The 10,338-nt window shown below is 30.6% G+C and overlaps 1 long non-coding RNA gene across 1 annotated transcript; it reads right to left on the reverse strand.

Moving 5' to 3' along the window:
• Window positions 1-9,433: 9,433 nt before the first annotated feature.
• On the reverse strand, window positions 9,434-10,008 carry LOC129944079 (uncharacterized). Its single transcript, XR_008781394.1, has 3 exons — window positions 9,955-10,008; window positions 9,751-9,839; window positions 9,434-9,562 (listed from the first exon to the last, which is right to left on the reverse strand). It is a non-coding gene; the product is annotated as an uncharacterized LOC129944079 (long non-coding RNA).
• Between the last annotated feature and the right edge of the window lie 330 nt (window positions 10,009-10,338).

Consider the following 10,338-nt stretch of genomic DNA (forward strand, 5'->3'; position numbering starts at 1 on the left):
TCAATCATTGAAAAAAAAAAACAAAAAACAAATCAAATTTAATAATTTTAAAAAATGAAATCTCTAAGCAAATATTATTAAAAAAAAAGAAGCAAACATAATTAAAACAAACAAAAAAATATATTTAAAATTTAAAAACATTTTATGTGGAAAAAATTAAAACAAAAATACAATTTTAGTAAATTATTTGCAGAATTAAACTTAATATTGAAAATAAAAACAAAAACAAAACCTTAATCCTAATTATTACCTACTTCAGAAATTAAAACAAAAAAAAAACACATACCTAGATAAATCTTATTAAATTTTAATAAAAATTATAAAATACATACTATTTAAAAAAAAGAAGAAAAATACAAAAAAAAATAATAATAATAAAATCGCCGCCACCTTTCTTTTTAAAATGGTGTAAAACTTCTTGCAATCACCAAAAACAAAAATATAATATTAAGAAAACAAAAAAGAAACATAAAAGAATCTTTATCAATGTTATTAACATAATTAAGAAAAATACAAGTACCTATCCAAAAAACTAAAAAAACAACAATATTTGTCTTTTATTTTTGAATTTATAATAAATCTTCAATAAGAAGATATAAACTTTATTTCATATTAAGCTCTCCTTTACCTTTACGAAGAACGTAACCTAAAACGATGTCTTCTTGTCAAGGTCATGGCCTATTTAAATTTGCTGAACTGGGCCAACGTAGGGAGAGAGTGGAGAATATCATATTTTTGTTTTAAGTCTCAACTTTCAGTCAAAAACACTCAAACTACTTTGGAAGAGAAATATAATGTCCAGAGAATTGGATTCATTCACCAGATCCATTTCAATGCTGGTTAGGAAGCATCTACACATAAAAGGCTATTAACGCTCAACAGATCATTTGTTAATGGTTAGGTTCCGACGACACAAGGGACTTGAAAGTGAGGCAAGTTTAAAGTATGTAATTGGCGAGCTGCCAACCTTGTTGTAAAGCTAGTCTAGAAAAAATTGGGCAGGTTCAGCCGACATAAAGGACTTGAAAGTAAGGCAAGTTTCTAGTATCTTATTGGCGAGCTGCCAAAAAATTATTTTCCAATTAAGTCAACTTCAATGGAAATGGGCAGGTTCAGGTGACATAAAGGACTTGAAAGTAAGCTGCCAAATAAAAGCCTTCCAATAAAGGAAACTTTATTGGAAAGTTGTCTGGAAAGTTAGCCAAAAAACATCTCTCTAACTATCAAGTCAAGTCAACATATGTCGAAATGACAACTGGTCATGTTTTTTCATTCAAGTGAAAGCTGAGCTTTACTACTCTATAATTTATTTATTTTCTGCAAAATTTCATTTAATGTTTTCTGTAAAAGGGTTCGTTGGCAATTTAAAAAAGATATAAGTAATATTTCTCTACAATACAAAAGACAAATCGTAATGGACTTGGAGCTTGTCTGAGGAGTGTTTTGTAGACAATAAGTGCGATTTTTTGGTATTCCATATATAGTACAGTGGGAAATTCCCAACAAAACGGTCTGCAGTAGCCAGATTTTTGTATTTAAAAATTGGTACATCTGAAAGAAGATCTGTCAGAATAATAATAATAATAAAAAACAAATAGAAGAAAGTTTTGTGAAAATCAAAAGTTAAAATTAACTTAGCAAAGAAAAAATAATAAAATGGAAAATTTTCAAAAAGAAATGGTAAGAAAACATCTGGACATTGAGATTCTATAAAAAAAATTTCATTTAACAATTGCTTCAAGGAGGGGGTTTGTTCGTAGACTTCTACATTAAAGCATCCTGCACATGGGCTACGAACTGGATGTTCGCATATTTTGACTTTTCTTTCACATGAGTTTATTTCTATTCGCAGACAGCGACGAATTGTCAATTTATTATTACCCTTCTCAACGAACAAAACAAGAGTGTCATAAGTTGAGTGCGAACAATATATTCGTTGCAGCGTGGATGATATGTGGAACGCGAATAGAGTTTGACAGTTCGTAGCACCAGACAGTAATTCTTTACTACCAAATGGACATGGAGTAGGTAGCATATTCTTATAAGGTGCTGAATTATCAGTTTTTCATTGTTTAACACGAATCAAACTATCTCACTTGCACTTCACACATCGAAAACATAGAAACACCATTTGCATTTTAGAAAGTGCTGTCAAACTTAATCATTTTTAAATCTTCTTGTGCGGTGGAAACACCAAAAAGATTTATTTAATCTAAACTGAGATAAACCTTTGGTGGAAACATTGCAAAACTTACCATCTTTTCTATTGTTTTCTCTTGCAAAATAAGCCAAGTTAGTCCATTTTCATTAACAAAATTAAATTATATCAACAGTAACAGATTGATTTTTTTTCCCCAATGGAAAACACATATATATATTCCAAATGCAAAACTATTCAACGAACACAGCCGTCAAGATACAAATGCAATATCAATCGTACCAACATCGCATAAGATCCATTCCAGACTCGAATAAATGTCAAAAACCCATCCATAGTAAAATTCTAGTCTAACTTTTATCAGTGTTATTCCTACTATAAATATTGTTTTTGTTATTCGTGTAAAATCTTACTATACTATGGATAGATTTTCCAACAAAACACGGGGAGTAATGTGTTTGGTAGTTCTTGTACTATGAACTTAGTAGAGGTTTGTGAAGTAAATTTCTGAATTTGAAATTCATGACACTTGGAAAACTAACTAGTTGCCTTTGGTCAAAATGTACGTTCAAAGAATGAAGTTGACTGCAAATGAAGTCCTTTATGTTGCCTGAACCTGCCCAATCACTGCAAATAAAGTGTTGAAAGTAAGGCAAGTTCCTTGTATCTGATTGGCCAGCTGTCAAGAAATTGCATTCTTGGTGACTGGAAATTTAGGCAAGGAAAATGTCCCTAAATATCAAATCAACTTATGTCAGAATGACGATTGATCATGTTTTTGAATTAACTGAAACCTAAACTTTATTACAATACCATTAATTTATTTTCCTTACAATTACATTTAATATTTTGTGTAAAAGCGTTCCTCGTCAAATTGGAAAAGAAATAAGTAATATTTCTTTACAATACGCAATGCAAATTGTGATGGACTTGTAGTTTGAGGAGTGTTTTGTAGTCAAAAATGTTTTTAATAGTTTTAATACGAAAAACTGAATCTAGAGGCTTGTGAAGGAAAGTTCTGAGTTTGAAATGTATGACACTTGAAAAACCAACTTGTTGCTTTAGGCAAAATTTACTTTCAAAAGAATTTAAAGAACGCCCATTGGGCAGGTACAGACAGCATGAGAGACTTCATTTGCAGTCAACTGCGTTCTTTGAATGTAAATATAGACCAAGGCAACTAGTTAGCTCTACCTTTACCTTCAGTTGACCGTGCAAAAGCTACCAAGAACTTTACTGTCTACAAAACTCATCTCAGGCAAGCTACAACTCCATCTCGTCTTGAATTTTATATTTTAAAGAAATATTTCTGAGGGTTTGACAAAGAACCCTTTCACATAAGACATCAAATAGAATTGTGTACAAAATAAATAAATCACAGGTTAATAAAGTTCAGCTCTCAGTTGAAAATGAAAACTATGACTAGCTGTCATTTTGACATAAGTGGAATTGGGAGATTTTTCTTGTCAACTTTCCAATTTTTTGGCAGTAGGCCAATCAGATGCTATAGAAACTTGGCCTACTTTCAAGTCTCTTATACCGCCTGAACCTTCCCAATGTCTCGAATCTAAAATGTTATCGTGAAAAAAGTCAAAGGTTTTTTTTACTGTGACACGCGAGAATTGAGCACGAAATAATTAATTTTATTAGAATGAAAAGATTTTGACCATTAAAGAAGTTTATGTTCAAGCTTATCATATCAAACTAGAACTGTTGTTCTAAGGGTCAAACGTAACCATCAATTCGTTTGTTTCTTTAAAGGTTTGATTGAAGGTCTCACCACATCTCGCCAGTTTTGGGAACGAATGTTAAAGTTCTACCATCATAGAGATGTGGTAGAGTTTTAGGTAAGGTGTTTAACAAATACCCTTTTCAATGAAGATAGATGGATTCTCCTATAGGATTTTGGTGAGACAAACAAAAAAGTTCCTTAGGGTAAACATCATAAGTAAGCTTAAGATTGGCTTCTTAAGATTTCATTATTTTTTCCTGAAAGCATGCTTTAAAGACATTTCACAGTCATTTTTAAGTTCTTAAGATAAAATTAATTAAAGTGTCAAAAATATGAATAGGTCGACGACCACAACGTTTAAGGGCTAACATTAAAGGTGAGTTCGGTCCTTTTGAGTGAAACTACTTTTTTAATTTAACAATATCGCCAAATAAATGAGACAACAATGACTCCAAAATATTGTAAAGTTCTTGTCTAATGGTGTCTTATGCTTTTGACAGAACTTGTGGCATGATTAGGTACATAAAGTCTTTTTATTTAGCCAACATTGACATTGCTTAGCAAAGTTACAAAAACCCTTAAGTTTCATCTTCAACAAAATGCAAATAACACTATAAGCAAAGTTTAACTAACTACGATTCATAATTTTTAAACATTTTTAAATTAATAACAAATGGATAAACCAGATTTAATTTTATTAACTGGAACTCAATTGTTAAGAGACAGGTTATTGTGTTTGACAAAAAAGCCATTTAATCCTTCATTATAATGAAGACGTCAGTTACTTTAAATACTTATCAACTGAGTAAATAAAATAAAATATAAATGAATACAATGTTAAATGTTTTTTATTTTTAATGTTATTATTGATATATCATTGTTTTTTTTGTTTGAACAGCACATTATATCTAATTAGATGTTTTCCTTCATTGATGTGTTAAGTAAAGGTAAATGCTTTCATGTTAGATTTTTATTGTACACTTTATAGGTGCTGATCCGAAACGAATCAACTGAGAAATATCAACTGAGAAATACATAAACTTAGCACTTAAACTTGTTAGATTTAAAAAAAATTACTTAAGAGGTCGTTAAATAGTGGGATCTAGTGACGTAGAGGTCTTGAATTTGAACAGCATTACTATGACTTGATGATGTAGGTAGGTAAGTAAATAAAATGATAAATAATGTTTTGTTAAAAATAACATCTTTTTCACGTGAGAAGATACAGTTTTGAGGGGTTGACAATCAATTTAGACTTAGTATTTCCAAGTCGTTAAGAATACACGAAAAATGCAATAAACGTTTTCATTCTTTCTAAATATGAGACATTTTTTCGACTTTGTCAGTAAGACGGGTTATGTCTTTTATCGAGTGCTATTTTCGAGGTAATTTCTTCATTTATTATACATGTGAGTATAAATTAAAAATTTATAATTGGTGCATCGCAAGTCTGCAGAAATAATTTTTTTTTGATTTTGACAAACAATTGTTAGACGTTAGAAATAAAATAATTTGATCAAACAAAATTTAAAAGAAGGGAACCAAAACAGACAGATATGTAGGAGATATCATTTTAGAAAAAGAAAACACTTTCTTATTTTATTCAAGAAAACAAAAAATATATGCAATAATTTTTAATGTTGTTGGCACCAAGTTAACTACGTCTTAATTTTTATAATGACTTTTATTTTTTGCATAAGAATACCAGCGAGCATTGAACAAATCTTGACATATGAGCTATAACTTAAGAACTATTTTGATTAAGATTATTTGTTTTTAAATATTCAAGAAAACAAAAACTTACCTACAAAATATAATTTTTGTTTCTAAATACTTGCAGTATTTTCTATTAAAGCTAATAATAGCTATTAGTAATTGTGTAAGAAAGGCATACTAGTATGTATGTATGTCTGTCCGTACCTACTTAAATTGAGAAATTCTAAGATACCTATCTAGAAATTTGTCAAGAAAAATTAAAAAAAAAATTGTTTTGTTTTTTTCTAAGAAATTCTGATGTACATACATTTATACAATTTGGCTATTTGGGGAACAATGCGTGGAAACCGAAAGATCTATTAAATTTTCTTTATTTTCTTAAATGAATTTCACCTGATAAAAAATATTTATGTTCTGTAGCAAAACAAAACAAAAAAAAAATAATAATGATAATGATAATAAAAAATAAATTAGGGGTAAAACTATAAAACTTTAGCTAATATGTACAGTGCATCACAAAAGTCATGGGACAAGAGCAATTACATAATGTATTTAGCAATTTACTCCTAATTAAAAATTAGTACAAAAGCAAAGACTTTAGGCAATCGATTTACTGCTAAGTAGTAGCTAAGAAAGGCAAACAAAGAAAATTGGCAATTTATTAACTAACGGGAAAGTTTCAGCATATAAAGGGTGTCCCAAAATTAACGCAAGATTTGAATTAAATAGAAAACACAGTTTTTAGTCTTTTGATAGTTATATTTTTATTGACTCGTAAAGTACAAAGGAAAGGGTTATGTATGGAATAACACATCGGACAAATGGCCTCCACGGCTTTGCATGCACATGCGCACTCTTTTGTTGAAATTTTCCATGACCATTCTGCATAAATGTGGCTGAATTTCGTTGATGCAGCGTTGAATCTCCTTCTTTAATGCCCGGGTGGTTGTGGGCTTGTTGACATAGACTTGTGATTTCAAATAACCCCATAAAACGAAGTCTGATGGTGTTAAATCACACGATCTAGGAGGCCAATTTTGATCACCGAAACGAGAGAGTACACGACCTGGAAATGTCTCATGCAGTAACTGAATTGTTTCACGGGCTGTATGACATGTAGCTCCGTCTTGTTGAAACCACATATTGGACACATCAATATCATCTAATTTTGGCAGAAAGAACTGTGTAATCATGTCGCGATATCGAGCACCAATAACAGTCACTGCTTGACCAGCATCATTTTTAAAAAAATATGGCCCAATTATGTCTCCAGCCCAAAATCCACACCATACAGTCACGCGTTGTGGATGCATTTATTTTTCGACAATCACATGTGGGTTCTCCGAACCCCAAATGCGGCAATTTTGGCGATTGACAAAGCCATCAAGATGAAAATGTGCTTCATCGCTTAGGATGATTTTGCTCGAAAAATCAGGGTCCATTTGTTAATGTTCAGTAATCCATTCAACGAACTCAATTTTCTGTCCATGGTCATTAGGCTTCAATTGTTGTGTTAATTGAATTTTGTAAGCATGAAGACACAGATCTTTGGTGAGTATACGCTGTAGAGAGGTTCTTGAAATTTGCAATTCTTGTCCACGACGCCGAATTGAGGTTCCTGGATTGTCAGCAACACTCTCACTTACTGCTTCGACATTCACATTTGAACGGCTTGTTTTTGGACGACCAGTGTGTTTGGCGTCTCCAACGGATCCAGTCTCCATGAATTTTTCAATTAATCTCTTCACAGTTGACGAAGTTAAACTACTATTCCGACCTTATTTTGTATGAAATTTTCGAACTGCAGCCGCCAAGCTTTCACTATTTTTGAAATATTCTTTAATAATGAAGACACGTTGTTCTATCGTGTAATGCTTCATTTTTAATAACCCTATACTGTTAGCTGTCAAATTGCTTTTTTTTTAGGGTTGCCAACACTTCACTGCACAAATAGCGGCCAATTCAAATCTTGCCGTAATTTTGGGACACCCTTTAATATAAACAAGTGCAAAATCACAAAAGTCCTGGGACAAGACTAGATACAGCGGCATTTGTTGTTTGTCTTAGATTGTTCATTATGGCTATTGCATAATTGCTACACCCATATTGGCTTGCTAGTCGTAAAAGAATAATTCGGTGCTCAAAAATCAGTTTAATAGTGCAGTTTTTAATAAGCAACATGTCGCGAAAGAAGAAATTCGAAAAATAATTGTTTTAAATTACGAGGAACATAAAACTTTAAAAGAAATAGCAAGTTTAGTGAAAAAACCCATTCGACAGTTTTCAATAAAATAAAAAGATATAGGGAAGAAAAAAGATTTGAAAACAAACCGCGTAGTGGGCGACCAAAACTTTTAGATGTTCGAGATGAAAGAAAGATTCTAAGAGAAATTAGACAAAACCCAAGAATAAATGCACCGAAACTGGCAGCAAAGTTAGAGGAAACAACGGGAAAAATAGTGAATCCGGAAACTATAAGGAGAACTATACGAAAGATTACAACGGCAGAGCAGCAAGAAAGAAATTTTATGTCAACGAAATAAATAGGAAAAAAAGATTGCAATTCGCTCAAACGCATACAAATTTCGATTTTACCTATTGGCAAAATGTCATATACGCAGACGAAAGTAAATTTAATATTTTCGGCAGTGATGGGCGCATTACAGTATGGAAAAAGCCATTGAAGAATTTAAAAAGAAGAACCTAGTTCCAACAGTTAAACATGGAAGAGTGGAGTTATGGCGTATGTCGGCTGGTGGTTTTGGCGATTTGGTTTTTACACTGAACCAAAAAGGTACGTAAATATAATTAAAAAGTTCATTGAGACAATGAATATAGTGATGGAATTTGTCCAATAAACATGTTAATTGTGTCAGTGAACAATCGTTTATTATTCTCCATTTCCGGGTGAAAATTTAACAAACAACTTAAAATTTTAGTTTATAACCACAGTAAACTGAGTTTATTGACTTTAATAAATCAATTAATAAACATAAACAACCGTTTATTATTTCCGTTAATAGTATTAATAAACCCGTTTATAGCCTTAATGAAGACAGTTTATTAATTTTAATAAATGCGTTCATAAATATAAACAACCGTTTATTATTTCCGTTTATAATAATAATAAACCTGTTTATAATCCCAAGGAACAGAATTTATTAATTTTAATAAATGCATTCATAAATATAAGCAAATGTTTTTTATTTCCGTTTATAATATTAATAAACTCGTTTATAGCTTTAATGAACAAAGTTTATTGATTTTAATAAACGCGTTCATTAATATAAACAATTTATTTATCAATCCTGTTTATAATATTAACAAATAAGTTTATAACCACAATAAACAAAATTTATTGATTTCAATAAATTTGTTCACTGCGTTTATTAAACCCATTTGTTACATTAACAAACAGGATTGTTAAAATAAATCCTTTTTTTCAGCAGGACTTACATGACTGCAAAAGCTTATTTCTTCTGCCATACTTTTACCATTTATCGTCAAAAGCGTGTTTTTTGACAAAACATAGTAACGTAATGGCAAAAATAATGACACTTTTTCAGCCGTGTAAGTCCAGCATAAGATTGATCTAAAACGTATAAAAGAAAACATTCATATTAATGTTGTTTAAAAAAAGTTTACAACTTCCAAACAAACCTGTTTACAGCGCCAATGAGTCACTTCATCCTGGATCTCACTATCAAAATCTTTGCTGAAAATTATAAAAAACTGAAAATAAAGAATTGCGAACTAATAAAAAAGATCAAGTTAATTTAATTTTATAATTTTTATTTTTTGTAGTTTAGTTCATGTATCAATAAGTTATTTAATTGCAATTTATCAAGATAGTAAACCTCGTGAACGTTTCTTTCCCTATTTGTGTTTTCTCACAACTTTTTGGAAAGGCACAAAATACCCATGTAGGGCCCAGAGTAAGGCTGCATCTTGACAATCTGAGAAATAGAAAACATTTTTCATATCATCGATTAATAAAAAAATTTATTGTTGATTGGATTTTTTTTCTAAAAATATATGTATTTGCTTGGTATTATGTTAAATGTATAATACAAAATTTATTTCAAGTCTCTAGCGTTATTAGTTCGTGAGATATGTAGGAGTAACGAAAATGTTCACCACTAACCCAATTTTCTTGAGAACCCTTTCTGCATCTTTCTGCTGTATTATCTGCATTTCTAAAATTTATTTGAAGTCTCTCTTCTGTTTCTTGAGCTACGAAAAACGTCACGAACGTACGGACGTACAAACGTGTGACATTTTATGGATATAAATAAATATATTACTGTGGTACTAAGTTAAAAAATATTCAAGAAATGAAATAACTCACCTGATTAGTTAGCTGATGCACATATACTTTTTTAATAATCACTTCACTTTTTTTACAACTTTACCACTTTTTCGTGTGGCTTCTTTTTCTAAATGATTTGTATTCGTCGTTGCTCGTTGAAATTTGGCGGCACTTCATTTGTTCGTTCAGTTCGTCAAAAAAGGTTCTTACATTTAAAGTATTGTTAAGCTCCGTTTATACTGCCAAATTTCAAAGAAATGTTTATATTTTTTAGCTAGGAATTTGATAATTAATTAATGGTTTATTTAAATTAATAAACAAGATGTTTATTTATATAAACGGGTTAATAAACGCAATTAACGATTAATTGATTTTAATAAACATAATGTTTATTATTTATACTCCGTTATTTTTATCAGACGC

This window comes from Eupeodes corollae, chromosome 2, assembly GCF_945859685.1.
Source record: "Eupeodes corollae chromosome 2, idEupCoro1.1, whole genome shotgun sequence".
Taxonomy (NCBI): domain Eukaryota; kingdom Metazoa; phylum Arthropoda; class Insecta; order Diptera; family Syrphidae; genus Eupeodes; species Eupeodes corollae.